This window comes from Pongo abelii, chromosome 15 (assembly GCF_028885655.2).
Source record: "Pongo abelii isolate AG06213 chromosome 15, NHGRI_mPonAbe1-v2.0_pri, whole genome shotgun sequence".
Taxonomy (NCBI): domain Eukaryota; kingdom Metazoa; phylum Chordata; class Mammalia; order Primates; family Hominidae; genus Pongo; species Pongo abelii.
The window spans coordinates 22,686,412-22,701,223 of NC_072000.2; the positions used below are offsets into that span (position 1 = coordinate 22,686,412).

At 54.4% G+C, this 14,812-nt stretch overlaps 1 protein-coding gene across 1 annotated transcript in view; it reads right to left on the minus strand.

Moving 5' to 3' along the window:
* LOC134760004 (olfactory receptor 4N4C) overlaps window positions 1-14,812 on the minus strand; it is a 222,055-nt gene that overhangs the window by 191,334 nt on the left and 15,909 nt on the right. The window lies entirely within an intron of this gene.

A 14,812-nucleotide genomic window follows, 5' to 3' on the forward strand; every position in this document is an offset into this window, starting at 1 on the left:
TTTGAGATGGAAATATGAAAACCCAAATTAGCCTGGGGAAAAATCAGACCCCTAGACAATGTTTGATTTTCTCACTTTAAAGTGGGAAATTAGATCGGATGTACCTTAAGGTTTTTCTGGTGTTAACATTCGTGGTTCATAATTTTTTCTTTTTAAAGAAAATAGGTAGATTGAAACCAATAGAACAAGATAATATATATTCAGAAGGCACTTTAATAATGGGTAAACTTCATGAAAGTTAGACATTATTAAGCAGAAGGAACCCTTAAGGCCTAGAAAAGAATAATGCTGTGTCTACACTCAAGACTAACGGCAAAGTGTGTTTTAGTTAAGTTACTTGGCAATGACAACATCACACAGTTTAAATGAGGGGTGGGATCATAAGCTTTCAGAAGTAGTTTTATTGGGTCCCCCTTCCTTTATTTTGTCACAAATGCTGGGGGGCACATATGGAGATGGCCATCAGCCTGATTAAGCCTGCCAACAGAGTCTTAGAGACAGACATTCCCAAGAGCCTGTCAAATCTCAGGCTCACAAAGCCCAAGGAAGATTGGGTGCCTGGGAATTGAGTGGCTTTGTCTAAGGATCTTTCTTCTTTGACCTGGGTGCACATGTCTTCACAACCTCAACTGCTATGCTACTGAACACCATTGCACATGTATACTGTGAATCAACCCTACCACAAACCTGTGACCTAGATTTGAACATACTTTGTTATGGGGAATAGCAAAAGTCAGTGGCTTTGCACCAACCCCATCAGCTCTGTCAATCATTGATCCATATAAGCTGTTCAGGGCCCTGCTCTGTTCAATGTATTGGTGACCTGAATGGAGATCTAAAGCATATAATTAATTCTACAAATCATCACCAATCAGGGGGCCACTACATGATTTGTGGAAATGCACATCGAATATTTGGATGACTTGGATAATTGGGGAATGATTCAGTATAGCCAGAATGAATATATAAGTGACAATTACAAGTGACAATATTTATAGAGATAAAAGAAAACAACATGACCCAGAAACAGCTGTGGGGGAGGGGTGGAAAATTCAGAGGTGGAAATTGACCCTAAGTTAACTAAAACTCCAAATGCTGCCACTGAGAAGATAAAGAAGCCAATGTGACATTGGGACGTAGTAAGATTAATATTGGACAGACAGGCAGGAACTCCTTGTACTGAAGTAATTAGTCATATGATAAGTAGATTATCATACTCAGATTTTGATTTCCACCCTTTTAAGAGTGCAGGAAAAGACCAAAGATAAGCCCAAAATGAACAATAACAAAGTCTAAAAGTTAACAAATTCCCATTTGAGGAAAAGCCATAAGATCTGCTTTAATTAAAACGTTGATGAATAACTTCAAGAGTGTCCTCGAGAAATAGAAAGGTGCTGGGCAATTGTTCCTGCCTCTGTTTCCTCCACATGCTGAGATTTGTAGAGAGAGTTTGTCTGGCAGCATCGGCACAAGGATAATAACCAAAAAGTGAGGTTGGCTGCTTGGCAGGGTGGCTTCACCTCCACCTCTCAGTAGCTGCAGAGTGTGATTCTTCTACTGCCGATGAAATAGTTGGTGTTGGCAGGGCGTGCTGGCTCATGCCTGTGATCCCGGCACTTTGGGAGGCTGAGGCGGGCAGATCACGAGGTCAGGAGATCGAGACCATCCTGGCTAACATGGTGAAACCCCGTCTCTACTAAAAATACAAAACAAACAAACAAACAAAAAAATTAGCCGGGCATGGTGGCGGGCACCTGTAGTCCCAGGTACTCGGGAGGCTGAGGCAGGAGAAAGGCGTGAACCCGCGAGGTGGAGCTTGCAGTGAGCCGAGATCGCGCCACTGCACTCCAGCCTGGGCGACAGAGCTGGACTCCATCTCAAAAAAAAAAAAAAAGAGAGAAATAGTTGGTGTTCTCTTCCCTGCGTAGCTCCACCTTATTCTAATTCTGTGACTGGGTCTGCTGACTGTTTCCCCAGTGCCGAGTCCTCCCTCTCAGCTGCCCTTGAGAGAGTCGGAGTTACAGGCAGGGCCTCAGGCTTTGCGCCCAGATATCTTAAGCCATCATCTCCTGCCATCCAGGACTCAAGTGTTGCAGAGCTGATGAAGCGTCCCGACTTGTGATAAAACTCTCAGGACCCTGTCTCCTCAAGAAGAGAAGAATCACATTCACACCCTCCAGCCCTGTTTCAACCTCGTTTGTTTGCATTTGTTTTTAATTTCTTATGTGCTTTTCTCCCTCACCATCTCTGGATTCTCTTCGTCTCTATGGGGAAATTCCTCCTGCTCATTTGGTGTGTCCTTCCCACCCAAGCCAGTCCCCAGGGCCCTTATTGCCTGACTAAGGCACTGAGGTTGGGTTGCTGGAGGCGCACCAAGGTAGAGGTCTCTGTTCCCACGTGACACCTAGGAAGGGTGGAGAGAGAGGGGGTGAGTGTTGGATGCAGGGGCTGCCTCCTAATCCTGATGCTAGCTTGGTACAGCCCCACAGCCCCCCTTCCTGGCCCTGCCCACTCCAGTAACCCTGTGTCACTCCTTCCGGCATTCCCTGAGCCCCTGGAAGTCAGGGCTGTGGCCCTGGGCCTGGAGCCAGTCTCTTGCTGTGACAACCAGGTGCCTGTCACGTAGGCAGCTCGCAGTCAGGACCTGCAGCCTCTGAAAGCCCTGCACGGTGCTGCCTATTGGCTACGGTTCAGAGAGGGCCAATTAGTTGCCCAAGGACAGCAGCAGGACTCAAACCCGGGATCCGCTTGACCCAAAAAAACCATTGCTGAGTGAGGCCTGGCCAATCCCTCCAGGGAAGACAGAGAGCACAGGGCTACCTTCCAGGCCTGTGGGAGTCTGGGAGTGGCCCAAGCCAGGGGCGGGGCAGCAACAGGCTTTAGGACTTGAACTGGCTCTCCTCCCACAGGACAAAGACAATTCTGGTGCCACAGTCTTGCATCTGGCTGCCCACTTCGGCCACCCCGAGGTGGTGAACTGGCTCTTGCATCATGGCGGTGGGGACCCCACCGTGGCCACAGACATGGGTGCCCTGTCTATCCACTACGCTGCCACCAAAGGAGACTTCCCCTCCCTGAGGCTTCTCGTCAGGCACTACCCTGAGTAAGATCACCCCTCATAAGGGGTCCCCTGGGTGGGCTGCGCCAGGGCTTTTGGGGAGGCCTGGGATTTTCCACGCCTCTCTGGCACTCCAGGGCAACAGTCCCTCCAGTGGCCATCCTGGGGCCAGAGAAATGGCTCCCACTCAATGTGAAATTTTCCCCTCCTGGAAAACCCCTTCTGGGGCTGCCCCCAGAGCCTTGCAAGCAGGTGCTCCCAGCATCCTCAGCTGCCCGGCCGCACGCAGCTGGACATGGGAGGCTGCGCACACAGGTCAAGGTCACCTGTTCCCCTTGGGCTGCTTCCGCCACAGGGGCTCTGTCTGGCTTAGGCTGTGCTCATTTGCAAGACTGTTCAGAATGGAGTTGGAGGCAGCAAGGACAGGAGCACCTCCTAGGCCCTAGTCAAACAGGCAGAAAGGGAACCCCATTAGTTACCAAGCAGTTAAGGGAGAAAGACCCCTCCCAGACACCCACCCCACCTCCTGACCCCAGAGCCCCTGGCTGGAGGCCATCCAGAGAGCAACTTATCTCCTGTGGCCCCTCAGCCCGTTCCCTCTACCAAGGGAAGCACAGGGATCCCAAACCTCCTGGGGAGTGGTCTGGGAGCTCCCCCGGGTGGGGTGGGGGGTCGTACAGAGCAGGGAGCATGTGTGAGTCTTGGGGAGGGAGGGAGGGACTCAAGTCTTAGGTGCGCCTGGGGAGGCAGGGATCCTGGGAAAAGCTGCCCAGGCCCTGTCTGAGAGGGTAGGGTGTCAGATGCCACAGGGGTCTGAGCGGGGAGTGGGGTGCTCTGATGGGTGACCCTCTTTAGTCTAAGTGGGAGCCTGAGATGTAAATGTGAATGTGGACCCAGCCTTAGGATGTGAGCAGCTACGAGGTGAGAGGGACTGGCCTGTCCCCACCACTGGTCAGTTTCTGGGTGTGCCTGCAGGGCCCCTGGCCACCAGGGAGCAAGCTGGAGGCCAGTTCTGGCCATATGGCCATGTGGCAAGGTGGCCACAGCTGCAGCCTCTTGGGCCCAGGCACACTGGCGTGGATGTAGGGTGGCCCTAGGACCAACCAGGCCGGGCTCCAGTGGTCCCCTCGGCCAAGGACAGGGGAGCGGGGCCTGGTTCCATCCTTGCTAAGAAGGGGCTCCCTGGTTTGGTTAGTGGGAGACCCAACAGGCGGCACCCTGAGGAGGGGGCGCCTCACAACCAGCCCTGCCAGGCCTTCTTGGTGGCCGCTTTGGTACGAATTCACTGCTTCCAAACAAACTAGGGTTTGGATCATGTCAAAGTCAGTGGGATTTAGACTAAGAGGGCCCCAGGGACCCTTGAGTAGAGGGTTCCAACTGGCTCCTGTCAGCACCTCTTGGAGGCTGTCCCAGATTCCTGAGTTAGACTCTCCAGGTTGGGGCCTGGGAGCCACACCTGGGACATGTCCCCATCCTCACAGCGGTGATTCTGATGCACCTGTCCCACACCCCCACTTCAAGCAGAGGAGAAGGACAGGTCTTGAGAGGGGCAGGTTCCCCTGATTGCGGGACCAATATGGCCCAAGTGTGAACTGGAAGACGCTGAGCCCGCCTTCTGCAAGTGCTGGTGGGGCCCGCCAGCCCCCGAGCCTTCCTCACTGAGAAGCCACGATCCCTCTGTGGGCTGGATCCCAGGTGTTAGGAAGACTGGTTGTGCTGTGGAACGCCCTCCAGGGCTCTGGGGCTGGGGAACCCTGACCCCCTCCCAGGCCATGCCAGGTGCTGTGTGTGATTGAGCGCTGGTGCCGACTCAGTGGCCAGATGGCCTGGAATGACGAACTGCCAGCCCCCCAGGAGTCACCATGAATCTCGGGGAGGTGGACAGAGGGCTTGGGCTCCGTTCCCCACAGCAGCATGTGACTCGACTGATAAGAAGGTGTCTTTGTCTGGTTGCCATGCTGGGCTCATGCAGGAGAGGCAGCTGGGAATTGGGGTTGGGGGCTGGGGTACCCACTTAACCTCCTATCTTGGGGGTAGGGATTCCTGCTCACTGAGGCTGTGGATATGAGGGCTGGAAGCTGGGGAGGGCAGAGGCTTGAGCTGCCCCAGGCCACAGGCCCCAATCAGGGGACCCAGGTGGCCCAGCTTCATGCTCTTGTGAGCCTCTGGGGCCTGCTGTGAATCACTGTGAATTATTCACAAGGCTTAGCTCTCTCGCTGGCGCGTGGGTGAGTGCTGAGGAAGGAAGGGCTCCCAGACCCGCTGGTGGGAAACTCAATCCTGCCCAGGGAGGCTGTGGGTGGCCGTGGGACATGGAAGTGACATGCTGCAGAGGAGCTGGAAGGCTGGACAGCCTCGGGGAAGCTCAACTAATTCCAGAGCTACACCTTGGGGTGTTATAATAGAAAGCGCTTGAGATTGCAGGAATGTCCTGCACGTCCCCCACACCTTCCCGTCTATCCCGTTCATGGGACCAAGTCTTCCCAGAAGCAGAAGACTTGTCACAGTGACCTCAGGGGCTGCTGCCACGTGGGACCCTCCCTCTGAGCCCTTGTAGAAGAGGGATCTCTCATACAAAATTAGCCAGGCATGGTGGCACATGCCTGTAATCCCAGCTACTCAGGAGGCTGAGGCAGGACAATCGCTTGAACCCGGCAGACGGAGGTTGCAGTGAGCCAAGATCGCGCCATTGCACTTCAGCCTGGGCAACAAGAGTGAAACTCCATCTCGAGGGGGAAAAAAAAAAAGAAAAAGCAAAGGGATCTCTCAGTTGGGAGGCATGGGGCTTGCAGGAGCTGGGCTGGGCAAGTCCCAGGCCCTGGGTCTCAGGGAGATTGAGTTGGGAGGGTTGGCCCTCCCGGCAGGAGCTCCAGTGGCTGATGGAGGGGAACAAGGGGTCCAGACCCCCAATCAGGGCAGAGTGAGGAGGGGCGAAGAGCAGGTGGCCCCAAGGCCGGTGGCCACCCTCCCAGGAGGGTCCTGGAGCCCAGGAGCTCACTCTTCCCCCCTCACACCTGCTTCTGGCTGCCCCAGAGCCTGAGCAGCTGGGTAGGGCTGTGGGGGTCAGGGAGCCGGGGATCAGATGGGACCCTGAGGCTTGAGCTTCCAGGCTGGGGAGTGAGGAGGCTCCAGGCTCTTCCCCTGGGCTCCTGGGCGCTGCCAGTCACAGCAAGCTGGAAAACCAGTTAGCCCAGAGATTTTATCAACTTCAGCAGGTGCCTCCTTCCCCCAAAGCCTCCCCTACCCCTGACCAGACTAGACTGGAATGGGATTGGAAAGTACCTGGGGCTGGGTACGGTGGCTCACGCCTGTAATCCCAGCACTTTGGGAGGCCGAGGCAGGTGGATCACCTGAGGTCAAGAGTTCAAGACCAGCCTGACCAACATGGTGAAACCCCGTCTCTACCAAAAATACAAAAATTAGCTGGGTGTGTGGCTGGGCTATGCCTGTACAGGTGGCACATGCCTGTAATCAATCCCAGCTACTTGGGAGGCTGAGGCAGGAGAATCGCTTGAACCAGGGAGGCAGAGGTTGCAGTGAGCCCAGATCATGCTATTGCATTCCAGCCTGGGCAACAGAGCAGACTCTGTCAAAAAAAAAAAAAAAAAAAAAAAAAAGAGAATGAATGAAAGAAAGGAAGGAAGGAAAAGAAAGAAAAGAAAAAGAATCTAGTGCTGAGTATCTTCTGGGGGTCTGGCACCACCCAGTGTCATCTGAGCCACACAACCACCCCGAGCAGTAGCTATGTAATCAGCCCATTTTACAGATGGACTCATTCAACTAATGTTTATTGAGCATCTTCTATGTGCCAGGCAATATTCTAAATGCCAGTGATATGCTGGTGAACCAGACAAACGTCCCTGCTTCGTGGAGCTGACGGGTACAGAAATGGTGTTTTAGAGAGGCTGATTCACCAGCTGTGGTCACCACTGGCTTGCTGTGTGGCCTTGAGCAGGCTGTACCTCCTCTCTGGGTCTCTTGCCCACTCCTGGTCCAGGTCCTAATCACTCAGGGCCTTTCAAGTCCACTGGAGACTTCCCCTTTTCCCTTCCTTTGTGCAAAGCTTCACGGAGTCTGGCTGCTCCCATGGCCCAGGGGTTCAGGCAACCCCCACCTGGGACAGAAAGGGAGTTTCTTGGGAAGCCCCAGCAACTCTCAGCTTAGAGAGCCCCAGGGCCCAGGGCTCAACTCTCCCCCGTAGAAGGCTGGAGGCTCTGCCTGGGGTGGTCCCTGATTCTGCCACAGGCCGTGGGGGCTCATTCCTTTTTAATCACCAGCCCCAGATCTACCCTTGGTGTTTGTCAGTTCACCTGGCAGCAGGTAGTGGGGGCGGGGCCTGTGTCCACACTGAGGAGGTGGCTGCTGTCCTTGACCCCCTGACCCACGTGGAGGCTCTGGGAAAGGAAGGGCCTGGTGGAGTCCGGAGAAGCCCCTCACAGCAGGAGACCATCTCGTGTCTCCACCAGCAGCTTCTGGTCCCAGCTGTCGTGTAACCGGGGCTAGTGCCCCTGCCCTACCCTTCTAAGGGGGAGAGCTGAGCCTTGGGCCCTGGGGCTTTGTAAGCAGCATGCTGCTGGGGAGTCCCAGGGCTTCTGAGAAACCCCCTTTCTGCCTCACGTGGGGGCTACCTGAACCCCTTGGGCTCAGCTGGGCCATGGGAGCAGCCAGGCTCCATGAGGCTGTGCACTACAGAACGGAAAAGGGGAAGTCCTCAGTAAGCCTGAAAGGCCCTGGCCTTCACCCGTCCATGTCCACCCGCAGCCTTTGAAAACACAAGTCCTGCTAGGCGCGGTGGCTCACACCTGTAATCTCAGCACTTTGGGAGGCTGAGGTGGGCAGAACACGAGGTCAGAAGTTCGAGACCAGCCTGGCTAACATGGAGAAACCCCGTCTCTACTACAAATACAAACATTAGCCGGGTGTGGTGTCACGTGGCTGTAGTCCCAGCTACTCTGGAGGCTGAGGCAGGAGAATTGTTGGAACCCGGGAGGCGGAGGTTGCAGTGAGCCAAGATTGTGCCGCTGTACTCCAGCCTGGGCAACAGAGCGAGACTCCGTCTCAAAAAAAAAAAAAAAAAAAAGAAAAAGAAAAGAAAAGAGAAGACAATGCAATTCCTGGTCTGGTGCAGTGGCTCATGCCTGTAATCCCTGTACTTTGGGAAGCTGAGGCGGGCGGATCACAAGGTCAGGAATTTGAGACCAGCCTGGCCAATATGGTGAAACCCCGTCTCTACTAAAAAATACAAAAATTAGCTGGGCATGGTGGTGGGGGTCTGTAATTCCAGCTACTCGGGAGGCTGAGGCAGGAGAATTGCCTGAACCCAGAATGTGGAGGTTGCAGTGAACCAAGATCGTGCCACTGCACTCCAGCCTGGGCGACAGAGCAAGACTCCATCTCGGGGAAAAAAGTTAGCCAGCTGTGGTGGCTCCCGTCTGTAGTCCCAGCTACTTGGGAGGCTGAGGCATGAGAATCACTTGAACCTGGGAGGCAGAAGTTACAGTGAGCTGAGATAGCACCACTGCATTCCAGCTTGGGCAACAGAGCAAGACTCCGTTTCAAAAAAAAAAAGAGCACATCCCATCACAGGCTTCTGGCCACTGAAGCCTGCTTCACTTCCTTACAATGAAGGCTGCTCACTTCCTTACAATGGCCCAGAGGCTGTCCCTCCTCCGGGCTGTGGTCCCCTCCAACAGGCCAGCGTCCCTGCCTTCACAGAGGCTGATCCCTCTGCAGGGATCAGAGATCCCCGCCTGCTCTCTGCCTTCCTCCAAGTCTTTGCCCAGACCTCACCTCAGCAAGGCCAACCCTGAGCCTCGCTGAAATTGTCACCCACGCCCATGATGCCCACTCATTCTCCCACTGGCCTTGTTCCCTGCCTCCCTTTTTCTTTGAGACTTGAGTCTTGCTCTATCGCCCAGGCTGGAGTGCAGTGGCACAGCTCTCTGTAACCTCCACCTCCCAGGTTCAGGTGATTCTCCTGCCTTAGCCTCCCAAGTAGCCAGGATTAAGGTGCATATGGCACCACACCTGGCTAATTTTTGTATTATTAATAGAGATGGGGTTTCACCATGTTGGCCAGGCTGGTCTCAAAGTCCTGAACTCAAGTGATCCACCCACCTCGGCCTCCCAAAGTACTGGGGTTACAGGCATGAGCCACTGCACCTGGCCTCCCAGCCGCCCTATGGTCGCCTGGCTTTGCATTCTGTGTGCATCCTGTGTGACAGCCGAAAGCTAACCCCTACGAGAAGCCCCTGAGACACATTCCATCTCTTCACTCCCTGCGTTTCCAGATTTCTGGCCAGGCCCTGCATCACACAGACAGATGCGTGTTTTCATCGCATCTGTCCCGGACTAATGAGGCCAGGGGCTTTGCCTTCCCGGCTCTGTATGCCCAGAGCCTGACTCCAGTAAACATCTGCTGAATGAGTGCGGCATGGAATCCCAGGGACTTGTCCACTCCTCCTGCAGCTGATTGCATGTGACCCTAGACGAAACTCCCCTCTGGGCATTCCCGAGCCTATCTGGCAAGTGGACCCAACCTGCCCTACCAGGCTGAGGCCATGAGTGAAGAGACATCCCCTACTCCTGGCCTGGATGTCCCTTCTCATATTTATTCATTCGACAAACAGCAACTGGGTGCACCCAACTGCCTGGCCTGTCATCATGTCAGCCACACATTCTTCCATCCACGTGTGTTTGGGCCTGAGGAATAGGAGAACGAGATAATTCAGGAGTGACAAGTGCTATATAGTGAAATGAGCAGTTTGGTAGGAAGCGATGGAGATGGTTCTTTAAGTTGAGGGGTCAGGGAAGCCAGGCATCTTTGAGGAGAGGAGAGCTGAGACCCTAATGAAAAGAGGGTCGGCCTCGCAGCCCTGCCGTGATGGAACTGGCAGTGATGTGGGGAGGTGTAGAGGCCTCAGGTGGGATCAAATTTGGCCTAGTTACGGGCCAGGAGGCAGACCTGGGAGGCTGGGAGAGTTGCAGGCAACTGTAGGCTTCTGGAACTACTCCATGCTAGCTGAAGGGCTGGGGTGTAGAACCTTTCTCACATCAGGGCTGTATTTCCTCCCTGGGCCAGGCCTACTGGGGAAGCTTTTAACACAGGCCAGGAAGTTTGACCGGAGGACACCGAGAGCTGTAGAGCCACCAAAGGCTCCGTGAATTTCAATTCAAGGCAGTCACAGGCCGCAACCGGACTGATCCTCGGAGGGACAGCCTCTTCCTGGCCTCCCTCTGGGGAGGCATTACTGGCAGTGGGGAGGGCTGCGGGGATCATTCTGCAGCCCGAGTCTGGCTCCATGGGCAGCTCACTCCCTGCGGCGGTGTTGGCAGTCAGCTGGCACCAGTCTCCACCGGAGATTCCCACAGCCCACACGGGCGACCCATGTTTCTTTTGTGTAATCAGAGGTGACCTGATGAATAGTTACAGTTCGTCCATAGCATCTTTGTTCCCAGGAGAAAGAAAACAAATCATGATTTCTATGATCATTGCCAGGGAGTGTCTGATCTACAAAGAGGGTTTGGGTCAAAGCCAGGGCAAAGGGCAAGGCCTTGGTCTGCGAGCATTTTTCTGCAGCTAGAGCTGGCAAGGGTCTGGGAGTCAGACGTCTCCCCCAAGACCCATCCTCTCCCCTCTAGGTAGTGTTCCCCACAGCAGAAATGATGCCTAGCCTGGCCCATACTTGGCAGGACCTGGACACCCCAGGCCAGCCATAGACCCCCCTGGCAGCTGGTCCTCCCAGGCACAGGGAAGGATGCTAAAGTTCAGCAACGGCTGTGCACCAGGCACCAGGCCTGTGCTCAGGGCTCTGCAAGCACTTCTCGGGCACTCCACACAAGGTCAGAATGACAACTGTTGCCCCCATTTCATGGATGGGTTTGGGAACACAAAGAGACAAGAAGCAAGACTGTGGCACAGCTCAAAGGCATGGGACTCGAGCCAGATCCTCCTGCGGGGCTGTGCCCCAGCAGCTGTCAAAGAGTGTTCCTGAGTTCCCAGCAGTGAGGTCAGTGAGGAAGGGCAGTGGTCTGTGCGGTGGGAGGGAGGGAGGCAGAGGGACAGACCGACCAAGAGCAGAAGCGGTGTAGACGTGGCACATTTGGAGTCAGAAGCAGGCTCTGCATCAGATGCAGCCTCAAATTGGGGCTCCGCCTCTTTCTCACAGAGTGATCTTAACTCTCTGTGTCACAGTTTCCTCATCTGTACCAGGAGAACACTGCTAATACCTGTCCTGTGGGGTTGTTACAAGGACCAGCTGAGAGAACGTGTGTGTTGTACTCATCACAGTGCTTGAGACAGAGTAATCATTCAGTAAATGGTGGCTGCTATCACTATTATTTACTATTATTACTTTTATTAATTCCTCTCTCCAGTGATGGGGATTTTGTTTATTTTCTCATTTATTTATTTATTTTAGAGACAGGATCTTGCTCTGACACCCAGACTGGAGTGTAGTGGTATGATCATAGTTCCCTGCAGCCTCAACTTTCTGGACTCAAGTGATCCTCCCTCCTCAGCCTCCTGAGTGGCTGGGACTACAGGTGTGCACCAACACACCTGGCTCATTTTTGTATTGTTTGTAGAGAGGGAGGTCTCTCTATGTTGCCCAGGCTGGTCTCGAACTCCTAGGCTCAGGCAGTCCTCCTGCTTTGGCCTCCCAAGGTGCTTGGATTCCAGGTGTGTGATGGGAATTTCATTTTGGTCCTTATGCCCATCCATATCTTTGTAATACTCCCCAGTGACTGTGAGAGTGCCCATTGTTGTTCTTGTCCTCAGGCCAAGGCAGAAGGGGATGTTGAGCCAGCACCCCCTCCCACCCAGCCCATCAGCATATCTGCCCCGTGTTCTGGGATATTCCAGGCTGGAGTCTCTGGCTCCATAATGCGGTGCAAGAGTGCAGATGGTGAAATACTAATGAGAATGGTGATGCGCTCCAGCACTTACTGAGGGCTCATTCTGTGCCAGGAACTTGGGCTGGGAGTGCCAGCCAGCGGCCCTGCAGGAGGCTGTGGGTACCACTGCCCCCTGCTGCTCAGATCCTGCTTGAAGCCAGCTTCCCAAACCTTCTCCGGCTGGCTGGACACCCCTGGGTCATGGATCTCTGCCAAGTGGGGAGTGCTGGGAGAGCAGAGCTCACTGCAGGTCTGGCCCCCCACCAGCTGTGCACACTGCCGTGGGCCTCTGCAGAAACAACCCAGGGGGCCCCTACCAGCCCCCGATCCCCAACACCCTGCACTCACTGTGCCTTGGTTACCGGGTGAATAATTTAGGCCGCTGAGTGTCGGTCATGAAATATTAAACAGCCTGTTCCTGATGCACCAGCATGTGCATGGGGGTGACACTGGCACTGGGGTGTGGAGGCTGGCAGCCATGAGCCAGCATGTTTCTGAACATAGATACATAGCTGGGTCTTCTGTCTCCCTCATCTGTGTCGACGGGACCCCCTCTGGATCACCAGGCATGGTGCCTGCTCCCCGCACCATCATGAAGTGCCCGGCTCAGCATCAGCCCCAGCAAATGGCATCCCTGTGTCTAGGGAGTGGGGAGGGAGGAGAAATCAGTGAGTGGGGGTCCATGGGGGCTGCAGAGTCAGGGGTCTCAGTCAGAGTCAGCCTTGGGGTCTCAGGAGTCAGGGAAGTGGACACAGAACCAGGGCTTTAGGGACAGGGAGATGTCAGCTGGGAGGGGCTTAGGATATGTGTGAGAGGGAGGGAGAGGGCACACGTGACAGGGGTCAGAAGAGGGGCTAAGTCATGTTGGGAACAAGAGGGTGGGTGGAAAAAGTGGGGTAGCCTGGTGCAGGTTGATGGGCAGGCAACAAGTGGATGCGCAGCTGGATGGGTGGGTGAGGGATGAATGCGGGGTGGAGCATGTGGTTGATCTGGGGGTGAAAGACTGGGGGAGGTAGATGGGCAGGATGTGAAGTCCTGTGAAGAATTGGCGTCCTAGGCACAAAAGGTGAACTGGAACCCAATAGGTCGCAGCCCCCAACCTGGAACTTCTCCTGGCTCTGGGGTTAGGCTGTGGCTCTATCTAGTGTCCTTCGCTGGTAACTGCACCCTTGGCTGTTCACACCCAGCAGCCCAGCAGCCAGGACAGCTCTGCTGTTCCCCAGTTAGGCCCCCTCTGGGCTGGCAGAGCAAGGATAAGGGACAGTGACAGCCAAAAACTAGGCCCTAGGAGAAGCCCCTGAGACACATTCCATCTCTTCACTCCCTGCATGCCCTTATTGCCAGCCAGGCCCTGCATGCAGAGACAGATGGGTGTTCAAAATGCCACTTACCAGCTGTGTGACCGAGGACAGAGCTGAGTCTGTGCCTCTGTTGTGGGACTATGGGTGATGGCACAGAGTCTCAGCCCCACCTGTGAGCCTCCCCAGCTGCAGCTGCACCATTGATTGATTCTGATTCTGGCAGGTCCCCTGCTAGGTGCCTTACCAGTGTAATCTCAGTTGATGATCACAGTAATAGTTGATGGCTGGGCGCGATGTCTCACAACTGTAAACCCAGCACTTTGGGAGGCCGAAACAGGCGGATCACTTGAGCTCAGGAGTTCGAGACCAGCCTGGCCAAGATGGCAAAACTGGGTTTCTACTAAAAATACAAAAATTAGCCAGGCGTGGTGGCACATGCCTGTAGTCCCAGCTGCTTGGGAGGCTCAGGCAGGAGAATGGCTTGAACCCAGGAGGCAGAGGTTGCAGTGAGCTGAGATTGCACCATTGCATTCCAGCCTGGATGACAGAGCAAGACTCCGTCTCAAAAATAAAAATAAAAAAAGAACATGCTTGCTAGTGCCGTAGCCCAGAGCTAGCACAGCAGAAGCATTCAGTACATAGCGGACATCCAGAAGGCTGCCACATTAACAAAAACAGCAACAACAAAACCCAGGACGTTTGACTAGCTTTGAATCTCAGATAAACAAGTTTTATTTTAGTGTAAGTATGTCCCAGGCAATATTTGGGATATAGAATACTAAAGCATTATCTATTTATCCGAAATTCAGATTGAACCGTGTGAACTGCATTTTGTCTGGCAACACTTACCACCTGCACTCTGGGAACTCAGTCTTCTGGGGGAGGCAAAGGTCAAAGTCAGTTATGGTCGACCAAGCATGACAGGTCATGCTCATAGTGGCCCTGGGCAGTGTGGGGGGAGGCCAGCAAGGGGGAAATAACTCAGGGTGGCCCTCACGGAGGAGGGATGGGTACTCAGTCCTCAAGAGGGAGGAGGATGGAAGGACATTCCAGATGGAGGGGGCACACGATGAAAGGGATAGAGGTCAGACATAGCAGGTGTGGGGACTCATGGTGACAGTGGGTGAGAGGGGAGGAGAGGCCAGCTCACATCTTTGTAGACCTCGGTTAAAAAGTGGGACCGAGGCTGGGCGCGGTGGCTCTGTAATCCCAGCACTTTGGGAGACTGAGGCGGGCGGATCACGAGGTCAGGAGTTCGAGACCAGCCTGGTCAACATGGTGAAACCCTGTCTCTACTAAAACTACAAAAGATTAGCGGGGCGTGGTGGCGCATGCCTGTAATCCCAGCTACTCAGGAGGCTGAGGCAAAAGAATCGCTTGAACCCGGGAGGCAGAGGTTGCAGTGAGCCAAGATCCAGCCACTGCACTCCAGCCTGGGTGACAGAGATAGACTTCTTCTCAAAAAAAAAAAAAAAAAAAAGTGGGACTGAGGGCAGGGCAGTGCTGGGTGGGACGCCCTCAGGGGCCTCTGAGGGAGGGTGGCTCAGGACTCAGTCCA